The sequence below is a fragment of the Aedes aegypti genome, chromosome 2 (genome assembly GCF_002204515.2).
Source record: "Aedes aegypti strain LVP_AGWG chromosome 2, AaegL5.0 Primary Assembly, whole genome shotgun sequence".
Lineage (NCBI taxonomy): Eukaryota > Metazoa > Arthropoda > Insecta > Diptera > Culicidae > Aedes > Aedes aegypti.
In genome coordinates this window covers 164,392,268-164,412,579 of record NC_035108.1, presented here as the reverse complement: position 1 = coordinate 164,412,579, position 20,312 = coordinate 164,392,268, and the positions used below count along the sequence as shown (strand labels likewise).

The 20,312-nt window shown below is 35.2% G+C and overlaps 1 protein-coding gene across 2 annotated transcripts in view; it reads left to right on the top strand.

Moving 5' to 3' along the window:
* Positions 1–20,312, top strand: part of LOC5572535 — a 214,087-nt gene that overhangs the window by 167 nt on the left and 193,608 nt on the right. For both annotated transcript variants that reach the window (XM_021842996.1, XM_021842998.1), the window contains exon 2: positions 271–549. The gene's annotated coding sequence lies outside the window, so the exon portion shown is untranslated. The remainder of the gene's footprint in view (positions 1–270; positions 550–20,312) is intronic.

The window sequence follows — 20,312 nt, the reverse complement described above, 5'->3', positions numbered from 1 at the left end:
CCTTCTTTGTTGTTGTTGGGGCTCGGTTTGCGGATCGCGGGTTTTTTTGCTCATCTGTTGTCCTGCGAGAAGCGATCTCGCTTCGTTTTGCTTTGTGTGATTTCTGGACCGTTTTGATTCATTTAGTTATCCGCAAAGCAAAAATTTGCTCAGGAATTTCGGAATTGGGATGTTTTATGGGAATGCGGTGTAAAGCTGACCGATTTGTGTGTCTATTTATGTGATGATATCTAAATTGGAGAGATTAATAATCCTGGGTTTGTTTTTCAGAGTGAAAAAGAAGAATGAAAATTAGGTGAATAGAAAATTATAAGTGTCTTCAATAAATCGCAAGGAAAAGGCAATTGAGTGATATTTCAATTGGAAATAGTGTGAAAAATAAAGTTGATTGGCTCGATAGCACAATTGAAAGTGTGTTAAACAGAAGGATTAGAGTAGGTGACCTGCCTTGAACTGAGATCGTTCGAACACCTTCAACCATCTCGACAAATCATCGGACACCGTACTCTCGTCGTCGAGTTACGTAACTTCAACAAACCCAGCCTGAAAGTAAGTGCACCCCGAGACCTGTAATTTTTGCAGCCCTGTTTGCTTTATTGTTCAATATTAAGAAAATGCTGTATACCGCGCGACGGCGGTGCAAGAAATAATGCACTGTGTTTGTGTCATGTTTTTCCTCATCGTGGTGTACTGGACTTGGGGCGGCAATACCAAATGGTGCCGACCAACGCTGGATATGGTTTGCTCTTTCAACTCGCGAAGTTTCAGGGCTGTTTTTTTGTATCTTACATGTTGTCAGCTTGTGAGCTTTACTTTTTGTTCACATTCAATCTTTGATTCTGCAACGCAAATGACAACTCAAGCAGACATTTCAGCTAAAACTTTATGTTTTGATAATTCAGAGTGAACCATGGGAGTAGCCAGGATTTCCATCAGTAGTGGGAGGTCAAGCGAGCTCGAAAGCTCATTTAACAGTATCACGCAAAACGATCAATACATACACCAACCTGTGCATATTTTCTGCATGAAACGTTTTTTTTTTACAGTAAGCAAAGTCCTCCAAGAACTCCCGAATTGCTTGGGGCATCTGGCAAGTATTCCTCGAATAAATCCGATGGAACTTTCCCCAGAAATTTCTCTATGGATTCTTGAAGAGATTTTTCCAGAATTAAGTGTTTTTAGCATTTGCATTCTCCAAGGATTTTTTCCAAAATACCTCAATCAATTCTATCAAATGTATTGCCTTAAATAAACAAGGCATGAATTCTTGAGTTTTCTACTAATATTTGTTGTAGAAATTTCTCTGTAATCTACTCGAACTTTTTTTTTATTATTCTGGATTACGCAGGATATTTTCCTAAAAATTTTAACTAATGATAAATCCAATCGCTCAAAAGATGTCTTCAAATATTTTCTCTTGAAGTCCTTTTGGAATTTCATCTGGAATTCACATTTTTATTTTTTTTTTTCACGTTTCCGGGAAGCAAATTAAGATTAAAAAAAAACATTTTGATACAAGTTTACAAAATATTTCTCGAAAACTTATTCATATAGACTCAAGTCAAAAAAGTATACAAACTTACTTTCACGATCTTACACGATCCTACGTGTTTCGCAGACGAAATTCTACACGTTTCGCTCTGAACCAACTCAATTTTTCACTTTTAGAACGTTTAATTTTCGGAATTACAAAACGACGAGAGTAAGATTTTCAACTTTCGCAACCTAACCACTACTTTCGTCGCCCCGCTGTATGGAGAGACACAGTGAGTTAACCACGAATCAAAACAAAACACTACTTGAGTCGATTTTACACTGGTAGAAAAACGTCGCAAGTAACTGAATGAAACGGCTTATCATTTTGTCATAAAATTCTTGTGTGAAATAATAGGAACTCCATAGTTTTTGAACGCGAGCTCATTGTATGCAAAATTTGAGCAATGCACACGTCGAAAAAATGTTAAAAAGGTGATTCATTTTAAAACAGTTTTTGAAGACAGGTTGTTTATTCCGAATTAATATTCTCAAAACCGTATGGAGGTTACTTACGTCGATTTAAAAAAGTAATTGAGATTTTAGAAGTTCTTACAAAAATATTTCATGGCGTGCTTTCTAGAATTGTTCTTAAATTAACACCAGCAACTACGCCAAGAAACTGAGAATTTCTCTAAGACTTCCAAAAATTCTGCAGAGATTCAAATAAAAATATTTCCTCGAATTTCTTTAGAAGATCCTCAAAAATAGTAACAATATATCCTTCAGAAGTTTACGGAGTTCTTTGAAGTATAATAAAAAATATTTCCCCAGTATTTCATCCTCAAATTTCAACCTAAATATTGTTCAAAAATGCTTCAAAAATTCATTAAAGATTTTTCTTCAAAAAATCTAGCTCTAACTCATCCAAATAATTGTCCAGAGTTTTCAATTTTTTTTCTTGAAGGAACTTGTGGACCTGCTTGAATATTCGAAGAAATTTTAAGAAAACTCATTAAACTTTCACAGAAGGAAATTACATGATAAATTCCTAGAAAAATCGAATTACAAGGATATAATTCCTATAAGACATCAAATTATATCGCTTAACATTCTTATGGGTAAATTCTTTGATATTTTCTGCAAAGAAACTCTAACAAGTTTTTAGAACCTCCATAAAAAAAATTTCGAGGAAAAGAGAGTTATAGTTTGAGGTATTGTTTGAGGTGCTGATATATTCCAACTCGTTTGACATACTCCATGGAACGATTTCGGCAATTAACCTGGTTGACATTTTTTAATAAATTCCTTGAAGAAATAAAAGAAAAACATCAAGAAGTCTTCTAGAAGCAATTCATACAGATTATGTGGCGTTTCTGTTTTCGTTTTTTGTATATTCTTTTAAAACTCTTGGATAAATTCGGTTTAAAGTAATTTGGCAGATCTTTAGCATGAACCTTTTGAATTTCATAAAAGATTTTTGGCAGATTCCACTCAATATAAATTACTGACTCGTAAATAGAACTGCATGAGAATTGTCTATATTTAATTCTTGTAAAAATCTCTTATGTTATCCTTAAGATTTTCCTAGAAAGAGTCAGGAAAGACTGATCTTAAAGGATATTTCTGGGAAAACTTATAGGATAGTTTACAAAAACTATTTCAGCATCCCTGGAGCAATTTATTGGGGCAACCCTGGCTAACCAATGCTTAGAGTTGAATTTCTTTATAAAATCTTTGAAAAATTTCTGTAGGCATCTTTCGATAATGTTGGCAGTTTCATGTGGAGTTGCCTAAAATGGTTAAACACAATTGAAAAAAGTGTAAATTATGTATAAATTCCATACAAAAGTGGAATTTGTTCTTTGTTCTTGGGGGAGTTTCAGAGGTTTTCCTGAACAATTGTTTAGTCAAAAATTGCATGTTATTAAGAGTTTCCGGAATTAATTTCTGGAAAGGGTTTGTTTTTGTTGGGATCATGGATAGAGTTTATGGAGTTATTCTAAAGTCTCAAAAGATTTATCAGGAAGAATATCCGAAGAAATATCATGAGGAATTACTTTTGATATCGAGGGAAAGGGAACGCATGAAAAAAACTTATGAGACTTTAAAAAATAGCAGCGGGCAACCCTATACTCTTTCCATCAACTTCTTTACTAGAATTCTTGAAAAAAACATGTGTTTTAAAATAAGTTCTAGCGAGATTGCTAACATGCATTTCCAAAAAATAGTATGAGGTATTGTTTGAGGTGCTGAGATATTCCAACTCGTTTGACATACTCCATGGAACGATTTCGGCAATAAACCTGGTAGACATTTTTGAATAAATTCCTTGAAGAAATGAAAGAAAAACATCAAGAAGCCTTCTAGAAGAGATTATGTTTTCGTTTTTTTCATATTCTTTGAAAACTCTTGGATGAATTCGGTTTAAAGTAATTTGGCAGATCTTTAGCATGAACCTTTTGAATTTAATAAAAGATTTTTGGCAGATTCCACTCAATATATATTACGGGCTGTTGATGAAACCTTCGAATGATTTCTAGTAAAATCTTTGATATATGTCTGATTTTATGTTACACAACATGAATTAGCCAACAAGTTAATCGTGGCACAATTTTATATAAACATGCTGCATGCGACGACGACAGAAAAACGATATCCCTATAACCTCCCTGAAGAAAGCCCAGATCAAGGGTCATAACGTTGGATTTTATGATGTAATTCCGCTTTTCAATTTACTTCCTACAGAAAAGCTAATCTAAGAGAGACCAAGTATAAATAAAGGCTAAAATAATCTATGAAAAATACAAAAACATTTAAAAACCAGTTGCTTTCGATTTCTTTTCGTCAGGGGGCGGTCCATTCCCCTTCACTTTAATTATCAATAGCACTAGAGTAAAACCATTGCTTTATCCAAAGTTTTTCTTCAAAAACAAAATGGTAAGTTATTCAAGACGTTTGAGAGATTTTTCAACGCAATCTTCTATATAAATAAAAATGGAATGGTGTTTGTATGTCACGAAATGGCTTGAAAACGGGCTATCGGGTTTACATAGTTATGTTCCTGAGGTGTTCCGACGTGTTTGTGAATATAAAAAGTAAAGGATATTTAACGGGAAAGTTGAAAAAACTGGAGTGACCGGAACTTCCAATTTGCACGGGACGATCCATGGCGTTTTTCAACAGCCTACTTGATGGCAAGACGAAGTTTGCCGGGACCACTAGTTTATAATAGTTCTAGGGTATTATTATTCAAAACCTCAGCAGTTCAGCTGTTCTTTAAATATTCGCCTAAATATACTTTAATCGGTTATATTGGACATACTGCCCATATTCGCAAATTCGACGTAAGCGCCATTGAAAATTTCAGCCTTTTGACAACATTATTCATTGTGTGAATGCAAATATTATGGACCGATATCGTGCAATATAATGCTTATATGTATGTCAAAAATGCTTACTTCACTAAGTCACTCCTGAATTTTTAAGAGTTCGATTCTGAAGAACAAATCAACCGTTACACGTTATTGTTTACTCGATAGGTCATTTGCTTGTTGTGACAAAATCATCAAACTTTCAGCTCAGAAAACTTGACGCATGAGGTAAGTCATCAACCTGCTTGATTATAAGCATGTGGGCACTTCTGTCTGGTGGGCACATTGTTTGGTGACGAAGTCAACTCTCCGTGTTTCAATATCTAGTTAGCCAACCATAATAAAAGTTGGTTTTCATAGCTACCTCGATAGTCCCTTGGATTGTAGTTACACTGGTTTTGTGTTCCATGACTTGATAAATACATCCATAACTCGATTGTCCCTTGAATATCGAGCTATGGAGAGTTAACTGTAATTGATAATTGAGTCTTTCTCAATAATATCACTTCAATTGAGAGACTTCATTGGCATATTCATGTCTAGCAAATTTGCAAATTATGCACCTGTCAAATTTGCCTTCCAACATTCACAGATCCCTCATCGCTGAAGAGAGACACCCAGTGCAATTTGGTCAGCTCCCCATTCACAAACGCACCTTTTCTGTGGCTGTGTGAAGATCGGTAATGTTGTAGGTGTAAATGAACGTGTTGAATCAATTATTCTCAATCCAGCATCAAGGTTACCGTTGCGTTGTTGGAACGAAGATCGCTGACCCAGGCCCAGTCACTCTGAACTTTTACGGCCTGATTCAACCTGCTTTTTACGTAGCAGCGTCGAAAAAAACGTTTGCTCTCAGTGGGCGCTAATCGCTATACATTTTAGGTCGAACGAATTGCTATGTTCCCTGCTGCTGTATGCTGCATGGTGGAGAGCAGCAAATTACTCCTCATTTTCTCTTAAATTTGATTACCTTCATATAGAAACGATCCCTTTTTCTCTACATGCGCACTGTCTTGCAGGAACCGGTTTTATTCGGAAGTTAAAAATATAATTACCACTGCTTCAGTTTAAAAAATCATCTTATCTTTAATCGTGAACTCAATTTAAGGATGAGTTCTTTGTTAATAATCACCTAATAATGTATATGGCGCCCTGACAGTATTTGGGTAAATAATTCATTCAATCATAGAGAAGCTAATTCAACTGCATATCAAACCACCCCTATATCACTAGGACTATAGTTCACAATTGATCATTTGAATAAAATTACTGATAGTCTTTTTTGTCATTTGTATCTCTTGAACTAGTAACCGTCAGCCTTTTTGAAGAAAATCTTTTCATAGGGTAAATGCACCGGTTTTCGCCTCAGTATCAATATTTGCTATCTTGTAGTACATACCGTTTTACGCAAATAAGCCTCAATCGATTCTCAACTCTTTCAGCCATGATGATCCTAAATTAATCGCCCTCAGAAAAATCGATGAAGATGGCGAATTCAGGAACGATATTAACAGTATGTCGAGTACTGGCGCAGGTGATCCAGCATTCGCCACCCAATTTTTTAATACGAAAAAAATTTCTGATCTGTGTTTGGTGTGAAACATGGACTTAATAAATTGACAGATATTTTTATTTTAAAGTGGTGAATAATGAATTAACGGTAATCACCAAACGTAAGTTTCCATCTGCTTATTATAACGTAAATTGATATAAAGTCATAGTTCAGGATTTTTGTCCAAGGCTTTTATCTGGATTTTATCCATATTTTGCCCAAGATCGGTCGATTGATAAATATTAGTAATGTGTAGGGTATTCATGATAGTAAAAATCTTGAATAACAATAATCGTTCAAGATATCTATACTCTTTGCTGATTCATACCTTGTAAGGGTTTCGGAATATCTAATTTAATAAAAAAAATCAAGCAAACATAGACATTTCTTTACTGTATATACTATAACAATTTGAAACTCTTTCGATGCCTTTTTGTCTGTAGAGTATATATTATTGTACACAACTAGACTAATGCAACCAGATTTACTTTCTAATACGACTAGTATAACCGATTACGTCATACTTAAAACTTCGTTCTACCAGGTTTATTGCCGAACACTAACGTCATACTTAAAACTTCGCTAATGAATTGGTTTTGACTGAAGCAACATGTTCGTGACAGAAAACTTTGAAAATGAGAGTAAAATATTGAACTTGTACCTTGATGGCCTCACACGTGCTGTAGAGCTCGTCGGTCTTGAGCAATACTTCTCCAGTTGCCCCGAACATTTAGGGTCGCCAGGTCGTCTTCCACTGCGTACAGCCAGCGTATTCGTGGTTTCCACGAAGTCACCTACCTCTTCCTGCTACCCTGCTGAATATTATTTTTGCATTTCTTTCTTTCGACATTCACACTAATTGACCAGCCCACATAAGTCTGCCGTCATTCATGCGTCTGCGGCACATACCATTTTCTAGTTTCGAACCGAGTATTGTCAGCAGCATTTCTCTACTCTCGAAAACACCGAAAGAAGAACATTACCTTCAAGCACTACCTCAGCACCAAGCATGCCTATATATCTACCTGCAGCGATGTACTTTGTTTTGGTAGTATTAATTAGTCAGGCCTATCCTCGCTGTCTCCCTTTTCAAAGGCTCAAAGGCATCCTCCAAAGACACCTCATCTGCAATCCGAACACTCGATTTCGATCCATCTAGCGTACTCTCTTAAAAATAATGAAAATTACTGCGGATGTAATTCACATTACGGCTGAATGACTGTAGCATACCAGTTGGATCCATAACCCAAAATAAAACCCATGTTGTAAAATAACACACACCAACCATCCTAGCACCAAAGCAATGACCAGGCAATTATGCAATCACAAACGGCACATATGGAAGTCATTAACCACCGAGGTGCATCGTTCTATCGGCTCACCTTACCTCCCTCGGTGAGGTCCGGAGCTGGTTGCGGGCAACTCGGAGGAGTCAAATAACAAGCCAAGCCAAAGTGATCGCGACAAATAACCGATATTGCTTAGCATGCAAAGATGAACTTTTTGGTCACATTGTCAATCCAGTTGTCTCACCTATGCAACAAATTACTCTTTCTATCATACACACTTTAGCAAACTGTTCCAGACCTTGAAAATGTATAAAAACCTTTGAACTGCAATAAACGTAACGATTCTGATACATTAGCTCGACCCAATTGGACGTGTCCAAATTTGGCCATCGACCACTAATTGAAGAACCCTTGAGCGACCCAACTGACAGACGTCAGGATGGCTATCGTTTAGCAAGTTAAGTCAAGTTCGTCGCGATTCAATTAAGAACAGCGAGGTTCGCAAAACCACGTTGTACCGCGGCGTAACAGTGATCGCGGCGTACCAGTGATAAGTGACCTAAAAGTGATAAGTGACCTAAAAGTGATAAGTAACTTAAATGGCGACCGGACTAGTGAACCTGTAAAAAGTATTCAAGGTTGAAAATAAAGATGAACTCAGAAGAAAGCAAACAGTTTTGGAGTGAAATTGATGCGCAAGCGCGCCAAGATTATAAAAAATGCGTAGAAAGTGCAGAAAAACACAGAATTGGGCAATGTGAAAATAACGGATGCTACAACTGGCTGGTGAACTATTGGCGAAGAAATTACCCGAAATTACAAATTACAAAAAGTGGAGATGTGTATTTTGGTGATGAAGTTAAATATCATCAAAAAAATTAAATGAGAAGACTACAAACAAAAATCATGTCAACAATAAGTGAACCCTAAGAAAATTTGGTGAAGAAAGTGATTAACAAAATATGAAAAAATAAATGTAGAATTGGTGGACAAATAATTGGATTTGTGTTTTAAAAGTGTTCTAGAAAATTAAAATGGGTAATGAAGTCACAACACTAGCCCCACCAAGGGTGCCGGAAGAAATTATCAAAATTGTGAATACTAACGTACAACAAACAGCTCACTTAGAAAGATCAGCTGACGCAACGACGAAACTGGTGTATATTGGAACTGCAGTTTTAGTGCTTGTGTTTCTATACGTTATTTATCATATCATCATCAAGCTCGAACGACTGCGAACCCAGGAAGCTATAAAGCGAGCAGTTTCGCTTGCCTCCGTAACAGCAATCAAGTAAGAGCAATGACATTTCAAGTGCGACGCAGTGACAGTGAAATCAACATGAGAATCAACGGTCCATCCTTACTGCTGTTTTGTGCGATGTTAATGGTGTTGCTGCTAAAATACATGTACAACTGGCTGTGCGAGGAACTGCGAGACTGGAAGGAAAATATACAGATGGCGAGAAACGCAATACGGTGACGTAAACGGCATTGAAGTGAGTTCGTTCCATACGGAATTTATTTTTTTTTTTTCAATACATTTTTATATTATATTTTGATTCTAATTTATTTGATATGAAAACACACGAAAATAGAATAATCATCAATGAAGGTATCAATCATTTGAATAATATCCTGAGAAATCTTAACAAAGCTCCGAACAAAAAATACCGAAAAATTACTTTAGAGCAAAAATTAATTAACGCAAAATTAACTTATGGTAAAGTTACGGACGCATTAGCTATAATTGAAACCGAGATCAAAGAATCAGAATTGTTTTTTTTAACAAATGCTATTAGACAAGTTTATAGCAACGTACACATATTAATATTATCTAAACTTGAAAGGGCTGCAATTCATAAAATAAGCCTGTTCACATTATCATACGCAATTCTCTTTATTAATAAATTGTTAAACAAGATAAAATCAAAAATGGCAAAAGTAAACATTAAAACTGGTGCCACACTAATCAATATGTATGACGGTAACCCGAAGAATCTTGACGCATTTCTAGATTCCGTTGAACTATTCGTCGATATAGTTAATAACGAAAACGCGGCTGCTTCACAGGCTGCCAAAGACGCAGCAAAAGCCACCACTCTTAGATTTATCAAAACGCGACTTACAGAAACCGCTAGACAATCAATACCTGAAAACGCAAATCTTGATCAGTTAATTGATGCATTGAAGACAAATTGCTCATCAAAAACCACCGCTGAGAATGTTTTAGCGAAACTTAAAAATACAAAACAAACGTCTTCCACAGAAGATTTCTGTACTGAAGTGGAAAAGCTCACACAAGAGCTGAAGTCCATCTACATACGAAACAGAATACCAGGTGATGTAGCGTTACAAATGGCCACCAAGTGTGGGGTCGACGCATTAATTGCTGGGACGAAAAATTCAGAAACTAAAACAATACTGCGCGCTGGAACATTTACCAGGCTGAACGATGCTATCCAAAAACTACAAGAGAATGACGCGGTACAAAGGGCTCAAGAGGATAAACATAAAAACGCAAATGCCATGCAAGCTCAGGTTTTCATGGCCAACAGGAATCAATATAATAGAGGCCGTGGACGAAGTAGTAGTTTTAATTACCAACGAGGGAATCGCAACCCTCATAACAGGTTGGGACGAAATTGGCAAAATTCCAATCAATCCTTCTACCATAATAACCAACCTCGTTTTCAAAACCAGAGAAGTGAATGGAATACACGAGGACATGGAAATCCAAGAGGACATTACAGTCAAAGAGGACGACCAACTATTTATTTCATGCAACCTGGATTGCAAGCAACAAATCAACATAGCCAACAGCAGGCTCTAGCACTACCAATGCAACAACATCAGCAAAATCAACAAATTCCGATGGTGAATACCCAGAACTTTACAGGCTCCCAACAAATAATGCCAAATCCAAATTTTTTAGGCGCACAGTTTGGACAGCATGCACGATAAATGCATCAGTTTCCAACTATGTAAACCTGACACTAGATTTGTCTGATACCCGTTGTACTTTCTTAGTGGACACTGGTGCTGATATATCTATCATAAAAGCAAACATAGTAAAACCTACACAAATATATTATCCCGACGAGAAATGCTTTATTTCTGGAATCGGACATAATGGTATTTCGTCACTTGGTAGCACTTATGCTAATATAATAGTAGATGGCACATCGGTGAACCAAAAATTTCAAATAGTGGAAAACGATTTTCCAATACCAACCGATGGCATTATTGGAAGAGACTTTTTAAGTGTGAACCAATGTAAAATAGATTATGAGCCTTGGTTGTTGTCGTTTAAAGTAAAGCAGCAAGAAATTTCAATCCCAATTGAAGACAATTTTCAGAGAAAACTTTTTCTACCTCCCCGCCATGAAGTCACTCGATACATACCAGGATTAGAGTTACAAGAAGATATGGTGGTCTATTCACAAGAAGTTGAACCTGGAATTTTTTGTGGTAACACAATAATATCGGCCAAAGAGCCCATATTCAAATTTATAAATACAACAAATGACGAAGTTTATATCGCTTATGCTAATTTCAGACCAAAAATGGAACCGCTCAGAAACTTTCATATCTGCAAAACTCAAAATTCTAGCAAATCTAACTCGGAGCGACGTGCAAAGATTTTGAAAGGAGTCAATATACAACAAATTCCCACTTATGCGAAAAATGATTTCGAAAAACTAGTTACTGACTATGAAGACATTTTTTGTTTACCTGAGAAGTTGACATTTAACAATTTTTACACACAGAACATTAACTTAAACAATAATGTTCCTGTGTACATTCCCAACTACAAAACAATTTATTCGCAAGGAGAAGAAATTGAAAACCAAGTGCAAAAGATGCTACAAGAAGACATTATAGAGCCTTCAGTTTCATCTTATAATTCACCAATACTACTAGTCCCAAAGAAATCAGAAGATAACAACAAAAAATGGCGTTTGGTAATAGACTTTCGTCAGCTAAACAAAAGAATATTACCAGATAAATTCCCCTTGCCAAGAATTGATAGCATTTTGGATCAACTTGGTAGAGCGAAATATTTTAGTACACTGGATTTGATGTCAGGTTTCCATCAAATCCCCTTAGAAGAAAACTCAAAAAAGTTCACAGCATTCTCAACAAATTCTGGTCATTACCAATTTAAACGACTACCATTCGGATTGAACATTAGTCCGAATAGTTTTCAGCGAATGATGACCATCGCTATGGCTGGATTAACCCCAGAACGTGCATTTGTCTATATTGACGATATTGTGGTTATTGGATGTTCTTTAAAACATCATTTGCAAAATTTAAGAACTGTTTTCGAAAGATTAAGAAAATACGAATTAAAATTGAACATTTCAAAATGCAAATTTTTTAGAACGGAGGTCACATATTTGGGCCATAAGTTAACGGATAAAGGAATATTACCTGACGAAGCAAAGTATGCAACAATCAAGAATTATCCTGTTCCTAAAAATGTCGACGATGTGCGAAGGTTCGTTGCTTTCTGCAATTACTATCGCAAATTTGTCGAAAATTTTTCACAAATCGCCAATCCTTTGAATAAACTTCTTAAAAAGAATACTAAATTTATTTGGACATCGGAATGCCAACATGCATTCAACCTCTTACGACATAATTTGATGTCTCCTAGGATTCTACAATATCCAGATTTTTCAAAATCATTTACATTAACGACAGACGCATCTGATATTGGATGTGGAGCCGTCTTGTCACAAACCACAGAAACAGGAGAGCAACCAATAGCTTTTGCAAGCAAAACCTTCATTCCGGCAGAGAAAAATAAACCGACTATACTCAAAGAATTGTTAGCTATACACTGGGCGATAAATTACTTTAAACCGTACCTGTATGGCAAACGATTCACTGTAAGAACCGATCATAGACCACTAGTGTATCTTTTTGGGATGAAAAATCCTACATCAAAGTTAACCAGAATCCGAATCGAATTAGAAGAATTTGACTTCGATGTTGTATATATAAAGGGTAAGGAAAACGTAGCAGCTGATGCGCTTTCGCGAATAGTTACTACGTCTGAAGAATTAAGACAATCAAATATATTATTAGTAAATACTAGGTCAATGACCCGGAAAAAGGCGCAATTAAAGAAAATACAAGATAAAATCCAAGAAGAAATAAAAGAGATTGATCACCTCTCAGTTTATGAAACCGAACGTCCTACGGAAACGAGAAAAATGATGAAACTGTCGACAGCCGTAGAGAACAACACAATGAAATTTATGATATGGAAAAAAGATAATAAAACACTTTTTGCACAAGTGCATCAAGATGTTCGAAATGGAAGTCACGCATTAGAGCATGCTCTTTCAGAAATTGAAAAAATTGCCAAAGGATTTAAAATACAAAAATTAGCAATGTCTGCAGACGATTATAATTTCACATTGGTACCAATGAACTTATTTAAAATAATAGCGCATAAAACTCTAAAACAATTACAAATTATAATTTATAAAGAGCCCCTCTTTGTCAATAGTAAAGATGATATTTTAACTATATTAAATAACCACCACAACACACCACTCGGAGGTCATGTTGGTCAACATCGCTTGTATCTCAGACTTCGCGAGAAATATAAGTGGAGAGATATGAAAAATTCTATTGCCCATTTCGTTAAGGCCTGCGAATTGTGCAGAAGAAATAAGATTATCAAACATACTAAAGAACCAATGAGAATTACAACAACCCCTTCAAAAGCTTTCGAAATTATTTCCATAGATACGGTAGGACCACTACCGTTAACCATAAAAAACAATCGCTACTGTGTAACTATCCAGTGCGATTTGACTAAATACATTGTTGTTATTCCGATACAAAACAAAGAGGCTAATACCATAGCTAAAGCTTTGGTTGAAAATTTTATTCTAACTTACGGTAATTTTCTCGAAATGCGTTCCGATCAAGGTACTGAATATAATAATGAAGTCCTGAACCAAATTAGCAAATTACTTCAAATTAAACAAACCTTTTCAACGCCATATCATCCTCAATCAATCGGTTCATTGGAGAGGAATCACAGATGCCTAAATGAGTATTTGCGATCATTCACCAATGAGCACCAATCCGATTGGGATGAATGGACAAAATTTTACGAATTTTCATACAATACAACTCCTCATACAGACCATAACTTTACCCCATTCGAATTAGTTTTTGGAAAAAAAGCAACTTTCCCTCATGATACTATTCAAAACAATAATGAACCTATATACAATTACGACTCATACAAAAGTGAATTAAAATTTAAATTAAAGAAATCTCATGAGATAGCAAAACAAATTTTATTAGAACAAAAAAACCGAAGAAAGGAACAATTCGATAACAATATCAATCCTATTTCTGTTAACATTAACGACAAAATTTATTTGAAAAACGAAAACAGAAGAAAATTGGATTCATTTTATCTTGGACCATACAAAATTACAAAAATAGATGAGCCAAATTGTGAAATAGAGCATATACTTTCAGGTAAAATTGTAACAGTACACAAAAACAGAATAATTAAAGCATAACTCTAAGAATAACTTGAACTAGAGTACCACCGAGCCTAACCTCTCAAAAAAATAATAAACTCAAAAAATAAGTAAAAGATGAGGTAGGTGAAAGTTCCCAGCTATATGCTGAGGAGTGCAAAATTCGGTTAGCTACATCTAGGTTAATTTATATTTTATGAACTAAGGAAAAAAAAAACGATAACTCTATCAAACAACTATGTAAGAGATAACTGGAGATACACATTCAAATTTTTCGAATCTTTTAGAATAATTTCATTACATTACATTATTCTCGTAAAGGGGGATGGTGTAGCATACCAGTTGGATCCATAACCCAAAATAAAACCCATGTTGTAAAATAACACACACCAACCATCCTAGCACCAAAGCAATGACCAGGCAATTATGCAATCACAAACGGCACATATGGAAGTCATTAACCACCGAGGTGCATCGTTCTATCGGCTCACCTTACCTCCCTCGGTGAGGTCCGGAGCTGGTTGCGGGCAACTCGGAGGAGTCAAATAACAAGCCAAGCCAAAGTGATCGCGACAAATAACCGATATTGCTTAGCATGCAAAGATGAACTTTTTGGTCACATTGTCAATCCAGTTGTCTCACCTATGCAACAAATTACTCTTTCTATCATACACACTTTAGCAAACTGTTCCAGACCTTGAAAATGTATAAAAACCTTTGAACTGCAATAAACGTAACGATTCTGATACATTAGCTCGACCCAATTGGACGTGTCCAAATTTGGCCATCGACCACTAATTGAAGAACCCTTGAGCGACCCAACTGACAGACGTCAGGATGGCTATCGTTTAGCAAGTTAAGTCAAGTTCGTCGCGATTCAATTAAGAACAGCGAGGTTCGCAAAACCACGTTGTACCGCGGCGTAACAGTGATCGCGGCGTACCAGTGATAAGTGACCTAAAAGTGATAAGTGACCTAAAAGTGATAAGTAACTTAAAATGACACATGATGTAAGTGATGAAATGACGAAAAAATGTGGTCTGAAAGATGTATTGAACGAAAAATGTAATTTTACATGATGAAGGACATGAAAACGATGCCACTATGATTGACATTTCCCGAATCAGACACCATGGTATTTAAAATGTGACACAAATTGACGTCATTTGACTCGCTTCTTTTGTGTGCATCCAAAAGACGTAAAATCACATGATTTTTTCTGAGTGTGTAGGCATTTTTAGTTTCGCCGGAAAATCATGTTCTGAGATCTGCCACAGCTAATTTCTTTTCACATATTCGTAATTCCTCTGTAATTGGCTCACTCCAGTCTGTCCCCTTTCTTGAAGATTGGGCATATGAAGCCATCTAACTAGCCAGTGGGCATTTCTTCGTCCTCCCATGCCTTCAGCAGTACTTTCGTGCTCGTCCTACCCAGCAGCTTTACAGTTTTTCGGCTGATTAATAACCTTTTTAACCTATCCTATGATCGGTTGAAAATATTGCTAAGAGAAGGAGAATATCAAGTGGGCACTCAATTTAGACAAACCCTGTATTTTTATACAATTGTTTTGTCATTGAAAAATTCGTTATGTTATTGAAAATTATAAACTTTTCTGCTGTTTATGTAGATCGTTTGGTCAATATGATGTTTGAACAATATGATTGTAACGAAAGAATTTTTAATTTTGACATACGAGGTTGCAAAAAGTAAGCATTCTATTTAGGCGATCAAAGATAAGATTAGATATCCGAGTCATTGATCAATGTCATTACTGAAGTTTTGTTTCCTAAGTTACATTAACTGTTGATGCTCTGTTAGTGGGACCTTCTAATTGATTTTATCAAATGTTTCTGAGAAATTAAACAAAGAGAGCTGTAAGTGCTTCTCAGTTACTCTTCATTGACAACTAAGTAATACGAAATTTCCTCCAATGAATCCCACAGAAAACTATCATTGAAGGAGTATAGTGCAGAAACATTTTGTGTTCAGTAGACTACATTGGCATGTTAAAGCTACATTCATTTACTCGATCGAAACGGTTAAAAAAGTATGAAAAATAATATTGACCAACGAAATTTTCTGTGAGAAAGGAGATTTTTTCTAAGATCCAATATATTTTTATCTTTTTTATAAATCGGAGTCTTATATGGACTGAAAGCTTTCAGTTCACGTATTTGCAGTACACATAAGGCTTCGCACATATTTTTTTAAAAGCATTTTCTCTCATGCGAGTCAAAACCAGCGATTCTACCCTATTTAAGACGCAAGAGAAAATGGCACAAAAGTCAGTACTGAAAAAGCAGTTTTCTCTTTTTAAAACAACAAATCGATGAAAATTAAAACACACAGTATTTTTATTTGGCAAACTAAAGAACTGTGTGTTTTTATTTTGTTCGATTCGTCTAAAACTGCTTTTTCAGTTTCGACTTTTTCACCACTTTTATTTGGGCCTTAGCTTTTATCCAGCCAACATACTTTTGCTTGCTGAAAACACACTAAAACCTGCATAACTTTTTTTGTTTCTTTATGGATTTTGCTTATTTTACTCTTCTAATTTAAGGTCTGAAAGTTTTAGAAACATGGCCCAGGTAGTTCCGTAGTTATTTCGGATCTTGAGTATTCTTGGGGCACCAAAATTGGCTACATCATCCCATCAACGAATATCTTAGCATCCTGATGAGCTAGATGGTTAATGTTTTCGGCAAAGTTGTTCAGTAGAACGAGGGCTATCTGCCAGTAAAAATCTGTACAGGAATTCGTCCGCTAGTTGACGTTAAGAACATTTTTCTGTAATTTTCTATGTTTCTGGATCCTAATTAGCTAAAAAGTTGGAGTCTTCGGCAAAGTGGATAAGCAGAACGAGGGCTATCTGGCAATGGTAAATCTGTTTGAGAATTCTTCCGCTGGGTGGCGCTAGTAACAAATTTTCTCCAATTATCCGTATCTTCAGATCATGATGTGCTAGAAGGTTGGAGTTTTCGGCAAAGTTAGGTGGCGTTTAAGGACTGTTCATTTTATAAAGTGGACACTTTGTTTATGCTATATATTTTTTATTTATTGATAAAATCGTAATCGGTTTTCTGTGTATCGTTGACCTTTTATTCTAAAATGCTATGAAAATATAAAATCTTTGAAAATGCTTTTGGTTGAAGAGCTAAATAGTTTTTCCAAAAACTCTTAAAAAAAGCTGTCCGTCAAAGTTTAACATTATTTTTCGCAAAACAAAAATCCTTATTTTTATGAACAAATTGTATGTTTGTATCCTTTACTATTCTACTAAAGGTAAAGCTTTAAAAATATCAATTATATTCCACCATTCTATGACATTAGGTAACTTTAGTGATTTACCCATTTATGGCCAAATTTGCTGATACACCATCCTTTCACTCCCAGCAAAAGAGAAAAGTAAAAAGCGTGTTCAAAACTAGTTTGGATTACTAAAGAAACTATATTAGTATAAACGAAAGCTAAATCGTGAGATTAAACTACAGTCTTAAGTATAAATTTTACTGTTTATGGTAGTTTTACTAAAAAGTATCATACTTTTAAAATCATGTACGCATATTTATCGATCTACAGCAAATTGTAAACAGTTTTCTTCGAATTTTTCAATTGGTAATCTCAGAATAACATATTATGAAAATAATATGTGGAAAAGAAAAACGATTTAATTACAGCAGTGTTGCCAATTTTGATGATTGTCAATGTACTTTGATAGGTCTTCTAAGAATAAAACAATTGTGTTTCTGTTGTGCTTTGAATGTGACGTGGGGACTTACTAAGTAACTCTATGAAGGCGTAAGTTATTTTTCATATTAATACTATATTAGTACTTCCGTCAGGACGTACTTTTACACAAAAAATTCTACTCATATCAATTCCCATCAAATTTAAAAAAAAAATTCTTTAAAAATATACGGGAAAATTGATTTTATTATATCTGTAAAATTGTTGCTCCAAAAATAACTTGATTTTTTCCATCAGGCTTCTGATTGATGATGCTTTCGAAGAACAAGCCTTTTTTGAAAATAGAAAATATAAATTATCGAATTTTCCAGCCAATTTCTTACAATCATTGATTTTGATAACCTCAAAAAATCGACCGATCTAATCGTTGTTCCATATTCGTGTGAAATTTAATTATTTTGGAGAATTTTTATTATCACAACATTGTACAATACTATTCGAACGATGTGCAAAAAACCGATTGAAATTTCATTGATTAGTAAGAAAGATACAGCATGCACAAGGTGTCCACTTTATGAAATGAACAGTCCTTAAAACATTTTTTTCATAATTCAGATGAGCTAAAACGCTGGCGTCTTAGGTGAAAATGTTTAGACGGTTAAAATAAACCTCCGACGTCTTTTTTTTTATTTATTTGTGCATTTTAAGATTCTGTTATCTACTTTACTGATTTATTGATTTCTTTTTCAGAATTGTTCAGGCGGCTCTAGTTTCCTCTATTGTGATCAAACTGATTTATCGAGTGGATATCCTAATTTTCTTTAACTAATTAACTATTTTTTTATATGGAGAACAGAACATGAAACGTCGATGCCTTTAAAAAAGTTGTTCCGGCGGCCAAGATCGGACGGCATAAGATAGGCAACTTGTCTATTTGAAAAATTGTTCATACAGTCAAAACCTGGTTTTGATTCAAAAATTATTTGCTTTTTTTGTGGACAAACTAGATGTTATCAGTGTCAAGCAAAGATGCTGTAATGCAAATAAAAGCCAAAATCTAAATTTGAGCCTAACATTTTCCTTATTTATCGGTACAACTTTCATTACAGAACATCGTCGTTGACTGCGATTATCACAGATGAAAAGTAAACATATTTTTGCGATGATCAAACTCACACAACCATTATAACCGACACCAGTTGATGGTAATAGTATTGGTGATACCTTCTACTCAAAACCGTCTCAAAATATACGCAGCCTTGTGGTTGTAGGGCTAGTAGCGTAAGTCGTGAGGGCATAATCATAAGCGATACGGAGCTGTGTTTAGATTCCCATTACAGTAATGACCCGATTTTGTCAGCCCCTGATTTTGTCTACCCTCGATTTTAGCATCCTTTTTGTCCGATTTTATCGACCTAAAATTTATATTTATTTTTATTAGACTAAACACGTCTATACTGCCAATATTGGGTGCATAAATCAATCATTATCTTGGACACGTCTATACAATCATCTAAAGACTAAAATTTTGAAATTCCTAATAATTATGCAGGAAACTTATCAATGTTACCTTGGATTACGGTACATAGAAAATGGAAGTAAAAAAATAATGTTAATGTTAACTATCAAAACCGTAAAACTAAGTCCTTAAGTTAAAATAAAACTTTAAACCAGTCGAATTTTTCCCGATTTTGTCAACCCTATATGGGGCTGACAAAATCGGGACATTATTGTATAGGCAGTTCTTAGCATTTTTTTCTTTACTAGTCAACTGGCTGTTTTGTATGTAGTACGTGTATATGTTGGCGTTGGTTTTATTAAAACGCTTAAATATTATTTGATTTTTGGAAGTGATTTGTAGATGATGGAAATTTGTCTGAGACAGTTAGTTTGAAATACCGATTACCCTTTATTATACATATTGCGCTCATCGAGTGTTATGCTTATAATGATCGATATAACTTCAACATGAGGAAATATAACCTTTGTTCCACCCCAAAAGAAAAAAAAAACACTTATGGGAAGTATGCACTTCAACAGAAAAGCAATCGCCTATCTCGATGCGTGGGAAATTTCTTGCAAGAAATGCTCAAGAAAAGCATTTTTCTTTGACCTCAGTACGCTGTCGAAAAGAAATGTCAATTTAATGTGAAGATGAATCGAAGCCACACCTCAAATTTTCAAGAGCACAAATCTGGAGAATCAACCATCCGTTTGAGCTAAAATCTTTATCGATTGGTCACTAGCTGGTGGTGGGTGTTCGGTTCTCCAGATTTGTGCTCTTGAAAATTTGAGGTTTGGCTTCGATTCATCTTCTCCTTAAATGGAGCTCACTGTAGAAATTTTCTTAACCATTTCTTGAGCAGAAATTATCACTTTTCTTCAGCTGAATAGCATACCTAGCTTTTTACAGTAAAA